General features: G+C 42.8%; 1 protein-coding gene across 3 annotated transcripts in view; it reads left to right on the plus strand.

The window, feature by feature from the left end:
• The first annotated feature begins 4,500 nt into the window (after positions 1-4,500).
• LOC126473981 (UDP-glucosyltransferase 2-like) overlaps positions 4,501-13,738 on the plus strand; it is an 81,787-nt gene continuing 72,549 nt past the window's right edge. The window contains exon 1 of one of the 3 annotated variants that reach the window (XM_050101367.1): positions 4,501-4,574. The gene's annotated coding sequence lies outside the window, so the exon portion shown is untranslated. Of the gene's footprint in view, positions 4,617-9,581; positions 9,654-13,738 lie in introns of those variants that run through there. The other 2 variants (XM_050101368.1, XM_050101369.1) reach the window with 2 other exon arrangements.

Here is a 13,738-nt window from a genome sequence, read left to right on the forward strand (position 1 = left end):
GTGCTGGGAGGTTTCTTGGGGAATGGCAGCACATTCTTCACGGAGTGCTGCACTGAAGAGAGATATCGATGTCGGTCGGTGACACCTGGCAACAAGTCGGCGTTGCAAAACATCAAAAAGGTGTTCTATAGGATTCAAGTCTGGAATCTGTGCAGGCCAGTCCATTACAGGGATGTTATTGTCGTGTAACCACTTCGCCAGAGGTCGTGCGTTATGAACAGGTGCTCGATCATGTTGAAAGATGCAATCGCCATCCCCGAATTGCTCTTCAACAGTGGGAAGCAAGAAGCTGCTTAAAACATCATTGTAGGCCTATGCTTGGATACTGCCACGCAAAACAACAATGTGTGCCAGCCCCCTCCATGAAAAACGTAACCACACCATAACATAACCGTCTACGAATTTTACTGTTGGCACTACACACTCTGGCAGATAACGTTCACCGGGCATTCGCCATACCCACACCCTGCCATCGGGTCGCCACACTGATGTATTGTAAACGCCACTAGACACAACGTTTTTCCACTCTTCAATTGTCCTTACACCAAGCGAGGCGTCGCTTGGCATTTACCGGCGTGATTTGTGTCTTATGAGCAGCCGCTCGACCATGAAATCAAAGTTTTCTTACTTCCGGCCTAACTGTCGTAGTACTTGAAGTGGATCCTGATGCAGTTTGGAATTCCTGTGTGATGGTATGGATAGATGTCTGCCTATTACACATTACGACCCTCTTCAACTGTTGGCGGTCTCTGCCAGTCAACAGACGAGGTCGATCTATACGCCATTGTGCTGTATGTGTCCCATTACGTTTCCACTTCACTATCGTATCAGAAACAGTGAATCTAGGGATGTTTAGGAGTGTGGAAATCTCGCGTGCAGACGTGTGACACAAGTGACACCCAGTCACCTGACCACGTTCCAAGTCCGTGAGTTCCGCAGAGCGCCCCATTCTGCTCTCTCACGATGTCTAATGACTACTGAGCTCGCTGATACGGAGCACCTGGCAGTAGGTGGGAGCACAATGCACCTAATATGAAAAACGTATGTTTTTGGGAGTGTCCGGATAGTTTTGATCACATAATGTACATTGGGTACCCTCAGCGTCCTCTAGTTTCGTATGTATACATCCGTTGCAGCACTGTTATAAAGTACCAGCTGCTTCAATCAGAATTCACAGTTCACTCGCGAACGTAACTTTATCCTCTCGCCCCGAAACTACCGACACACAAGACCAGTTACTTGCACCAGAAAGCACAATAATAATGTCTCCCCATTCTACTCTGTTTGTGGCTGCTACGCGTGTCCTGATACCATACACTGCCGGGATAGTATTAGAACCGGCCTGAGTTGCCGAGCGGTTCTAGGCGATACAGTTTGGAACCGCGCGACCGCTACGGCCGCAGGTTCGAATCCTGCCTTGGGCATGGATGTGTGTGATTTCCTTAGGTTAGTTAGGTTTAAGTAGTTCTAAATTCTAGGGGACTGATGATCTCAGCAGTTAAGTCCCATAGTGTTCAGAGCCATTTTGACAGTTTTAGAATTGGTTGTACCTTTGCAACGAACACAAAATGACTGAAATCTTTCCTGTCATAGCCAAATGATCATCAGCGACGGTAATTCCACAACAAAAAATGAGGCAGCGCACAATGAAATCAGTAGACAACCAACTTAATTACTTGCCAGCCTTCGGACTTCCCAGAAACCCTATCTGCGCCCACGCACAGATGACTTGCATTTCTCGGCCAGCACCGCCCCACACCGCGGCGCTCCCGCCTCCTGATCTCTTCGGGTACCCGCGAATTAAGGTCGACCAACGGAATAATAATGTAAATATCTCGTAGTAACGGCTCACGTCGCTGTTTTCACCTCCATTAACCTATTAAAATTCTCTATGTAACTAGATATAGTTTGTTTATGATTTCTTTAATTATTTTAATTTATCCATCTGTGGACGAAGAGTACAATGAGCATGGACACCCACATAACTAACTGCCCCACATCTCACTTGAAGCACAAATGACGCACCTGTTTCGCTTAAGATACTGTTCGATAGGCTACAGATATTCGTAATCTATTTTTAGTTTGCTGAATTGCCATTATGGCTTCATAAAATAACGAGTATCGTGTGATTCTTGAGTTTCTCCCGGCGTATTTGATAATCAAAATATCCACGGGTGTACTGCCGGTCTACGGTGTCCAGCGGGCACAATATTTCGGCGATCATACATGTCGCCGTCATCAGGTGAACTGACGGACTGAGCTCCTGTGAACGTGCCAGTACGGAGATCCGTACGCTATGACTGCTCAGGGGGAGCTGGGTTCGGTTGCGGCGGCGGCCGATTTAAATACCCTCCGCCCGCGGCGCACTCCCTCCGCCGTCCGCGCCCCGCGCCACGGTCGCGAGGTGGAACTGATTGCGACGGCGTCTGAGATGACGTCGGAGTGATGGCTCTGTCCGCCGTGGTCGTCACAACTATACTTTTGCTCGGTTTACTCTTGATTAACCCAATCGCTGGTTCCCAAGCCTTGCTAAGATTATAGCCACAGTCACGGTTTATGAGGTCGTCATTGGTGCGAATTTCGATGGCCTCTCTAACAACGCTGTCCCAGTATCTCGACGTCTGTACCAGAATCCTCGTGCGTTCATACTCCATAGCGTGATTTTCTGACAAACATTGTTCAGCGACCGTCGACTTGCTCGGATACATCAGTCGAGTGTGCCTCTGGTGTTCACGGCATCGATCCTCAGCGGTACGCATCGTCTGACTAATATACGACTTGCCACGTTGACACGGAATCTGGTACACGCCGGCCTTCCTCAAACCGAGGTCATCTTTGGCGCTCCTCACCAGTGGACGAGTTTTATTCAGAGGACAAAACGCAGCTCCGTCCCGGTGTTTCTTCAAATTGCGGGCGATTTTCCCCGAGAGTGCGCCTGTATATGGAATAAACGCAGTGCCTACTTCCTCCCTCGTGATTTCATCCATCTCCACAGGTTGCGCTGTAGTGGTTGGGCGGGGAGCACGTTGAATCTGCCACTCTGAGTACCCATTTCTTCGAAATACGGTTCTCAGATGTTCCGATTCCTGGGGTAGACTCTCTGCGTCGGAGATAGTGCGCGCCCTATGTACTAGAGTTTTAAGTACCCCATTCCTCTGTGAAGGGTGGTGGCAGCTGTCTGCGTGCAAATACAGATCAGTGTGCGTTGTCTTAAGATACACCCGATGACCTAGGGTGCCGTCAGCCGTTCTCTTGACCAAGACGTCAAGGAAAGGTAATTTACCCTCCGTTTCAGTCTCCATAGTGAATTTGATGTTGGGGCGTGTAAGGAAGTCAAGGAGTTTATCCATACCATGTGGCCAGATGACGAGCGTGTCGTCCACGTAACGGAAAAAGCAAGTAGGTTTCCATTCGGATGACGACAGGGCTTCCTCCTCGAAGTTCTCCATGTACAAATATCCCCAACCGAACTTCCACACTCACACGACTTGGAAAAACAACAACGTCACCCCAAAGATAGGGCAACAGTTACTACATATCGATAACCACCGCTGCTGCCACTAGCGGACAGACAATGCTTGTGAAACGCGTGGCGCCAGTCAAGAGGACAAGACAAACAACCGCAACCATGCCAACTAAAGGATACGGTCTGACCTCCAACAGAGGACGCAAACCTACAAACAGCACCAACTCGACCTGCAGCATGGCTCAGAATGTTTATTATAGATGTATTTTTCACTCTTTGTGCTTTATCTACAAGTGAGCACAGTGTCCTCTGAATTCTCATGGTAATGATAGTAGTAGGAAGTCTACAGTTTCCGATTTTATTGTTAATGGTACAATTGTTTTAGCGAGTAGAGATGGATGAATCCAGTAACAAGATTTAATTTTACTAGAATCATGCTATGATCTAAAATAAATGTCGTCATTTGCAATGACCATTTAGTAGGTAATCTGTATAGTTTCAGTCCAGGCTATACGTTACACTACTGCTTTTTGAGAATGTGAAGAAGCCAAATTATCTTCAAGTGACTATACAAGTATATTTGGAAAACATGAACTGTTTTAGCCATTACCAGACAGATGAAATGCGAACGTGCAACAAATAACCAAGTGGTATGTTTCGAGAGCTGAAAATATTTATGTTGTGTGCGCTCGGTATCACTCGCGTTGAGAGTTTGCGTTATCGCAGCATGGAATGTAGAGCGAATACTAGACAAGCTGAGGGGTGCAAGGAAGCACTCAAGTAGTCATTCTTCCCAAGGCAAGAAACGCGAAAACGGCGTATAATGAGAAGAAGCCTCTGCCATACACTTCACCGCTGTCGACAGTCTACGAATGCAGATGTAGATAGCGCCAACTGTCCAGCGCCGTATCCAGTCTCTAGCCTCTGTATCTCGGCCAACGTCGGCAGGCGGCCGCGAACCGCTATCTGAGTTCCTTGCTGTTGGGGGACTCCGGCTCAAGGCCCCTTGCGTTACGTCACTGCGGTCGCCGCGGACCGCCGGCTCTTCCGTTTTTGTGAGCTCGCGCCAGTAGTGCAGGCGCCTCTCCCGCCGCAGCCTGGCTTCCAGGTAAGAGCACGGACGCACTGACGCACTCAGCACGTGCGATTGGTACGTAAACTTTAAACTTTGTGTTCTGTACTAACTGAAATACAAACGCGGTCGTGCCCAAGAATTGTGCCTCTGCCTACCTGCTTTTGGCTAGCTCTCTGACTTTCCCCAACATGGAACCATTCCGAAGGGCTGATTTAGTGAGGCGGCTGTATACTGGATGCCACCAAAAGCGGCCAACAGCAGAACTGTTTGGAAAACAGTGTCGCTGTCTCTAGGAAGTGCCAATGGAATTTAATCAGTGGAATTGCTATCAACCTTTTATATTTCTTCAGTGTGCTACAAGTACCCGTTCATTATTGTTGTTGTGGTCTTCAGTCCTGAGACTGGTTTGATGCAGCTCTCAATGCTACCCTATTCTGTGCAAGCTTCTTCATCTGCCAGTACTTACTGCAACCTACATCCTTCTGAATCTGTTTAGTGTATTCATCTCTTGGTCTCCCTCTACGATTTTTACCCTCCACGCTGTTCTCCAATACTAAATTGGTGATCCCTTGATGCCCCAGAATATGCCCTACCAACCGATCCCCTCTTTTAGTTAAGTTGTGCCACAAATTTCTCTTCTCTCCAATTCTATTGAGTACCTCCTCATTATTTATGTGATCTACCCATCTAATCTTCAGCTTTCTTCTGTAGCACCACATTTCGATAGTTTCTATTCTCTTCTTGTCGAAACTATTTATCGTCCATGTTTCACTGCCATACATGGCTACACTCCACACAAATACATTCAGAAACGACTTCCTGCCACTTAAATCTATACTCGATGTTAACAAATTTCTCTTCTTCAGAAACGCTTTCTTTGTCATTGCCAGTCTACATTTTATATCCTCTCTACTTCGTCCATCATCAGTTATTTTTCTCCCCAAATAGCAAAACTCCTTTACTACTTTAAGCGTCTCATTTCCTAATCTAATTCCTGGAGCATCACCCGATTTAATTCGACTACATTCCATTATTCTCATTTTGCTTTTGTTGATGTTCATATTATATCCTCCTTTCAAGAGACTGTCCATTCTGTTCAGCTGCTCTTTCAAGTCCGTTGCTGTCTCTGACAGAATTACAATGTCATCGGTGAACCTCGAAGTTTTTATTTCTTCTCCATGGATTTTAATTCCTACTCCAAATTTTTCTTTTGTTTCCTTTACTGCTTGCTCAATATACAGATTGAATAACATCGGGCAGAGGCTACTACCCTGTCTCTCACTCCCTGCCCAACCACTGCTTCCCTTTCATGTCCCTCGACTCTGGTTTCTGTACAAATTGTACAAATTGTAAATAGCCTTTCGCTCCCTGTATTTTACCCCTGCCACCTTCAGAATTTGAAAGAGAATATTCTAGTCAACATTGTCAAAAGCTTTCTCTAAGTCTACAAATGCTAGTTCGGTAATTTTCACACATGTCAACACCTGCTTACTTTGGGATTGGAATTATTATATTCTTCTTGAAGTCTGAGGATATTTCGCCTGTCTCATACATCTTGCTCACCAGATGGTAGAGTTTTGTTAGGCCTGGATCTGCCAAGGTAGTAGTTCTAATGGAATGTTGTCTGCTCCCGGGGCCTTGTTCCGGCTTAGGTCTTTCAGTGCTCTGTCAAACTCTTCACGCAGTATCATATCTCCTATTTCATCTTCATCTACATTCTCTTCCATTTCTAAAATATTGTCCTCATGAACATCGCCCTTGTATAGACCCTCTATATACTCCTTCCACCTTTCTGCTTTCCCTTCTTTGCTTAGAATTGCGTTTTCATCTGAGCTCTTGATATCCATGCAAGTGGTTCTCTTTTCTCCAAAGGTCTCTGTAATTTTCCTGTAGGCAATATCTATCTTACCCCTAGTGATATGTGCCTCTACATCCTTACATTATTCCTCTAGCCATTCCTGCTTAGCCATTTTGCACTTCCTGTCGATCTAGGTAACATTTGTAATACATTAAGACTGAAGATCACAGGTCAACGTCAGCGTAGCAAATGAGAAATGATGGTACATTAATAACCGGTGGTACGCCCAGAATCTTGAATGAAAGCATGTAAACGTACATGCCTTGTGTTGCACAAGTGCCGGATGTCACTTTGCAGGATGGAGTTCCATTCCTGTTGCACATGCACGATTAATGCAGGGGCGGGTTATGCTGTTTGTGGATGACGCTGGAGTTGTCGTTAGATGATGTCCCACAGGTGCTCGATTGGAGACGGATCTCGTGATCTAGCAGGCCACGACAGTATGTCGACGCTCACAGAGCATGCTGGATTACAACAGCAGTATGTGTGCGCGCGGTATTCTGTTAGAAAAAAACCCTGGAATGCTGTTCATGAATGGCAGCAAAACAATTCGGATCACCGGCTGACGTTTAAATTTGCAGTCAGGGTGCGTGGAGTAGCCTCGAGAGTGCTTCCGGTGTCATACGAAATCGTGACCACAGACCATCAGAAAACACAAGAGACCTTCATCCTGCGCTCCAGTGACCCTCGCTTGACACCACTGAAGTCACAAATGGCTCAGTGAAATGCAAACTACAGGATGTCTGGTTCGGAGCTGTCCTTCAAGTAACTGATTTGTAACAGTTCGTTGTGTCACTGTGGGGCCAAATGCTCCTCAAATTGGTGCTACAGATGCAGTACGAGAGCCATACGCCTCCTACGATGGTGTTCCCTCTCTTTAGTACCACGTGGCCGTTATAGTATAATAAAATAATGGAATAGACGATAATAAAATGCGTGGCTTTTTAAAATGTATTGAATTAATGAGATTAATTTTTCGGCGTGAATGACAAGTACAATAAGCTGAGCTATGCCTGGAAATAAGTCCGTATTAGTTCATATTATTTTGCAGGGCGGAGTAGTTTCTTTCTCCGCTGTAGATTTGTGCTTACCATTCTTTATAATACTACGTTTGGTCGCCGCGTTCACCTTTGAAGTCTTGACCGTGTTCCTATTAAGCTTATCGGATCTTCGTAATTTTCCAAAGTACACAGGTGGGCTTCAGTTATTGTAATTATTGTACTATTTGAAATAACAACTCACACGACCTTTCTGTTAATAAAGCAATACTGTATTTTTCTAAACGGTGCACATATGAAATCCACACTCCTCACTTATTCATAGCGACCCCAAAATGGCGGTCTACAATTACTCGCTAAAAAATTCACGTGCTTCTCACTCTTTCACTAGCTGAGCGCGAATCCCCCCTTCCTCCTACCGGTACCAGAAAAAATCCTCTGTTTATTAACAACTGAAAGTCAAAAAATACATGACGGTAGGCATAGGCTCTATGATGGGCTACCGCTTCATCTTGTCTCTTTGCCTTTAAGGAAGACGAAAACATAGTCTCTTTATTTAGGGAGACGGTATACAGTAGTCTTATTAACCTCGGGGCTCATAGTTCAGTCACTTAGTGCACGTCAATGGAGTTTTAATACCCTTATGTTACTACAAATATATCTAAAAAGCTCATTTTCTTGGCCATTACAAATTCATACATATAAATACATTCACATATACTTATATCACGTAATTACATTCACATATATTCATATTACATATCGCACGTCCATGGCGTGCTAACGTCGTAGTCTCTTATTTCTCCTTACATTTATTAAGCAGTATTATCAGGAGGAAAATGTTACATTTTTTACATTGTCCTTTCACCATATTTTAGTAATTGTTTTTCTCCTTGGTGTTTGGTTCATTAGCCATTCTGATAAGCTGCCCTTTCGACACACGTTATCTCATTGTTCGCTGCACTTACGGCCAGCAGCAGCTCATTGTTTAACGCGCCCTACTCAGTGACGCAAACGCCACGTGAGCAGCAGCACTGCCCGCGCCCACACTGTAATGTCGCTCCAGGCTCGTGAAGTCGGTGTTGTATTTGCCCTCCAGTCCGGAGACTGGATACGACGGATTCAGCTCCAACGCTCAACCGAAGAACACCAATACCTCATCTCGCGCCTGGGCGAGGATTTCGGCCAGTGACATTGAAGGTAAGAGCCGCACTGCAGGATACGGTATTATCTTCCGACGTGCATTATAGTTAGCGGTTCCCACACCTCAACTCGTGGTCATACTGATTTCCTCTGATATCTCCGTCGCACACGCATCACACTCTCTGTATTCACTTTGCTAGACTGCAGCGTTTACTCATATTACGGCTGAGCCGTTATTTTCAATATTATTACGCCTTAATATTTTTGTATCACTTCACACGTGCGAGTATTTTACTCGTCCGTCGCGATGCACTTCACATACATACATAAGTTGTTCTTCTTCAAGTATAAAATCTCACATAAAATTGATAATAGTACATACATAGACATAAACATTGACAATAATAGAGTTGACACATAAATTTACAATTCACATCCACATTTCATATACGGACTCCATGACATGCACCCTCTTACACACTAATACGTAAATCAGGAAGTATCTTTCATTTATTCTGAACATTCGCATTTTCTATTCTTGTCTTGCAGGACCGACCTCCTGCGCGTTTTTACGTCCACAAATACACATAGAAAAGAAGAAAAGAGTACATACATACATTTTATATGGACATCGACATTAACAATTATATAGTTGGCAAATAAATGTCCAATTCACATTCACATTTCGTATATGGACTCTATGTTAAGCAGCATCTGACACAGCAATAAGTATATTAGAAGGAATTTTGCATTTGTTCTGAATGTTTGCTCTTTCTTGTTATTGTCTTGCAGGACCGACCTCCTGCGCGTTTTTACATCCACAACTACAATAGAAAATACTACATACATATTTTCATAGACATCGACATTGGCAATAGTAAAGTTGACACATAAATGTACAAGGCACATTCATATTTCCTATATGGGTTCCATGTTAGGCATCATCCATCTTACACACTAATAAGTAAATTAGAAGGAATCTCTCATTTGTTCTGAATTTTTGTTTTTCTCTTGACTTGCAGGTCCAACCTCCTGCGTCTTTTTAGCACCAAAAATACACATAGAAAATACGTTCCAGCACTACTTACTACATGGAAAACAGGATTTGCTAAGGTCTGCTTCAGAGATCAAGCTGCTTCTAGGATTGCTATTTGTAGTGCGTCGTTAGTGTACTTATTCTATCCTTGGCATTTGATAAATCTTCATACTATGTATAATATTTACAAATGCTCGTTTGTGAGCGAGTGTGGGGAATGTTTTATCCCTTGACAAACCTGACTTCATCACTGCTTGTTAATCGTCGTAATATTCCACATTCGTGAATATATATTTCAAGCCATATTTCTGCCTTATTGATTCGACGACATGTACATGTTTACCTTTGTGACGTGTGACCGATAATTTTACCGTATTTTTGTCATGTGTTGCTCCACTCATAATTCATTTGATAAATCTTCATACTATGTATAATATTTACAAATGCTCGTTTGTGAGCGAGTGTGGGGAATGTTTTATCCCTTGACAAACCTGACTTCATCACTGCTTGTTAATCGTCGTAATATTCCACATTCGTGAATATATATTTCAAGCCATATTTCTGCCTTATTGATTCGACGACATGTACATGTTTACCTTTGTGACGTGTGACCGATAATTTTACCGTATTTTTGTCATGTGTTGCTCCACTCATAATTCATTACCGATAGATAAGAACGCGCAAGTGCTAAAATGATGCTTTCGCTTCTGCGTGCAAGAACTCAGTGCAGAAAATATTGTTTCACTGCATTTTGTGTTCATTCCTCATACGAATCGTGTATCATATTTTCATTTATATTAACCTTATAGTTTCTCGAGCTGTAACAGTTAGTCGCTAAGGAAATATTTTTCATACTAGGTTGTTTTACATTCTGATGTCTGTGTAGCAAAGCACTGTGCTGTGGTGTGTTTTAAATGTTTATCATGTACCATTGTTACTATCGACTTCACTGTTTCTCCTATACTACTCACTGCTTCTTCGTGATGTTCGTTTTCATAATTACTTACCGTACATGCATCATCATACTTTGCTTTCCCCACTCATACAACCATTCATTCTAAGACTTAAAACTATATAGTGTATTCTTTCTTACGTCAGCTTCGTGGCCCTTTCCTAGGTACCCTTGTAACATTAATCTTCATATTCATCGCCGTATACCCATATAATTATTCATTAAAAATATTCCACATAAATCGCCATTTATACTCATGTACTACCTACCGGGTTCTCACACTAGAACCACCGCACTATTTATTTCTTCCCACAAATATAAATAAACTCGTATTACTCTAATACACTTTCATTCTCTTCCTAGATTCACTCCATGCACGGTAAGTCACCACAAACGTAGATTAACTAATTAATACCTTCAATCGAATCTAATAAACCTTTCACTCTCTCTACTTCAAAATATTATCCAGCAGTGAAATTTCATTTATTTCTCCATATCGCTTTTGTAAACATACAGTACTTACCTCAGTTCTTTTGTTTTAAGTTTATGCAATTACGTTGTGTGCGTATTGGTTGGTGTTTGTATTTACTTAGCTTATCTCCCGCGTGTTGTTCAATTCATGTTTACAGCTTTATTTTGCTGCTTATACTATAAGGTATCGTGTAATTAATACCAACTAACATAGGTGAGCTCTATAATAACAAATTTGTGGATATGTATTCTCCCTGTACATTAAGCTCACTACTTCTAATGTTGTCTGTAAAGAAGTGTAGTTCTACGATATGTTATTTTATAGTTTATGTCTCAGTCACACGCATTTTTCTATGTTTATGTCTCATTCTACCTTTCACATCGTCGCTCGCGTATGTGTTGTATGTAAGTCGCTTAGCTCTTAAGTTATGTGCTAATCGCGTTCTTTCAAGTGTACATGTTGTTACTTCCTTTTTCAACTTGTCCTAGTCCTGTTGTATATAGTCGGATAGGTCATTTCCTGTATATATTCTCTTCTACTTCGAATACTTATACTTATTCCTAGCTATGTACATTCAATAGAATATGTTGAGTTCACAAATTTAGCGTATTCTACTCTCCTTATAGCTTACTTGCGTCCATGTGCTCATTTTCTTAAAGCTGCATATGCTTAAACTAATGATTAACTCTTAACATTAATGCTCTTTACAGTATAGTCACCGACTTAGGAATAAATGTCTCTGTTCGTTTAGTTTGTGTTGCTCATCTACGTCAGAGTAACTAGCTGATAGGTACTCTATTTCCTATTGCTCCTATTTTGTCCAGCTGGTTAGGCGGTGTGGATGCCGATTCGCTTAAATTCTAGAATGGTTTCCGTCGCGGTGCGCAGTGTGTCTTTGCGCATCGTACAGGGGACACTGAACTAAACCTTGCTTTTTGCCTACTTGGCCCCTACGATCAGCTGTTAAGCCGCTCCGTATATAATTGTTGATGTACGCTCTGCTTTAAGCGCGGCAGCACGGCTCAGTATACCCCATCGCTCTTGCCTCTCGCTTAAAGCTCGCGCGCTGTGAATTAAGTCTTAAGAAAGTACAATATCAAAATACAAGAAAAGTTTATTTTCACTAGGCTGAATCTCACTCTCTGCATGTTAGATAGTAAAAGAAGATTGAACATTCCTTATTGATTAAGCAGGATAGTAGAAGAGGGAGAGGGCACCGGAAATATAAATATTGTACCCCCTAGCTGGAGAGGAACCGAGCGCCAGTGGTTTATTCGTCAAAGAGCGACAAACCTCCTACCTTCTTGCGTTTTACTGATGCAACAGATAAGGACAGAATGAGATTTGAATTTTCATTTAATAAATTTCCGCAAATCTTTATGTGGATACATGCCTTTTATTTTACCATTTTTATATTTCCTATCAAGTAGCACCCCGGATGTGGCTTGTCAACAATGATATACGGACCAACATATAACAATTGCCATTTTCTATTCAATGCCTTTAATTTCGATGATTTCGGATGCGTTCTTAGTAGTACCTCCTGTCCAATCTGGAATTCTGTTACGTTTTTCAATTTCCTGTCGTAAATTCCTTTCCTTATCTGAGCTTGCTCTTCCAATGTTATTAGCGCTCGCCGTACTTTCTCTTCTAAGATTACGCCTTTGTGCCTTAATTTAGGTATCGGTTTTGCCCATTCATCTAGCTCCATCTTTTCAAACATTAGTTCGGCCGGTGTGTGCCCTGTGGATGTGTGTGGTAGGTGATTTACTATGTGCTGAAACGGACCCAGGTATTCTATCCATTTCCTTTGGTTCTGTGGTATATATATGCGGATAAACCTATTAAAGTCACGGAAGCACCGTTCGACGGGAGTTGCTTCCGGGTGGAACTTGGATACTAAAATATGACGTATGTTTTGTGATTTTAAAAATGATTTCCATTGGTCACATGTAAAATTTGAGGCGTTATCAGTTAGGACTGCCTGTGGTTTCCCGATGCGTGGTATGTAGTCTTCCAGAATTCGCCTTATAATTGGCCCTGACCTAACTGTTTTGACTGCGTACAGCTGGAGATACTTACTAAAAACATCATACAGGGCTACGATGTATTTAACTCCGCCGCGGGCTTGGGGATAAGGGCCTGCGGCGTCGATAGATACAAGATCTCTTGGTTGCTTTGGTATTATTGGGTTTAGTGCGTTAAGACAGGTCCTATTCTGATGTTTGACCTTTTGACACACCGCACAGCGTCTGATTACTTGCTCTATACGTCGCCTCATATTAGGGAAATAACAATACGTAGAAATTTTGGCGGCACACTTCTGCACTCCATAGTGCCCCCATGTGCGGTGCGTGTGTTGAATTAAGTTTTCCACGTATTCCTGAGGTATGCACACACACCACTTATCCATTCGTCGATCTCTTCTGTGAAAGAGGACGCCATTATGTATAATGTAATACTGCTCTAAACGTTCGTGTGTTCTAGCTTGCAATTTTTTCCTTACCTTGCTCCATCTCGGGTCTTCTTCCTGTAAACGTTGCATGTTTTTGCACATTTTAATATAATATGGTTTAAAAGTTCCATCCTCTATTAAAAGGACCTTGAAGTCTGATGTTTGTTCCTCTAACTCGTGGAAATCGGTAAGACCTTGAGGTAACCGTGATAGTGCATCTGCCAAAACATTCTGTTCCCCTTTTATGTACACTATCTCAAAATCAAACTCTTGGACATACAGG

The sequence above is a fragment of the Schistocerca serialis genome, chromosome 4 (genome assembly GCF_023864345.2).
Source record: "Schistocerca serialis cubense isolate TAMUIC-IGC-003099 chromosome 4, iqSchSeri2.2, whole genome shotgun sequence".
Taxonomy (NCBI): domain Eukaryota; kingdom Metazoa; phylum Arthropoda; class Insecta; order Orthoptera; family Acrididae; genus Schistocerca; species Schistocerca serialis.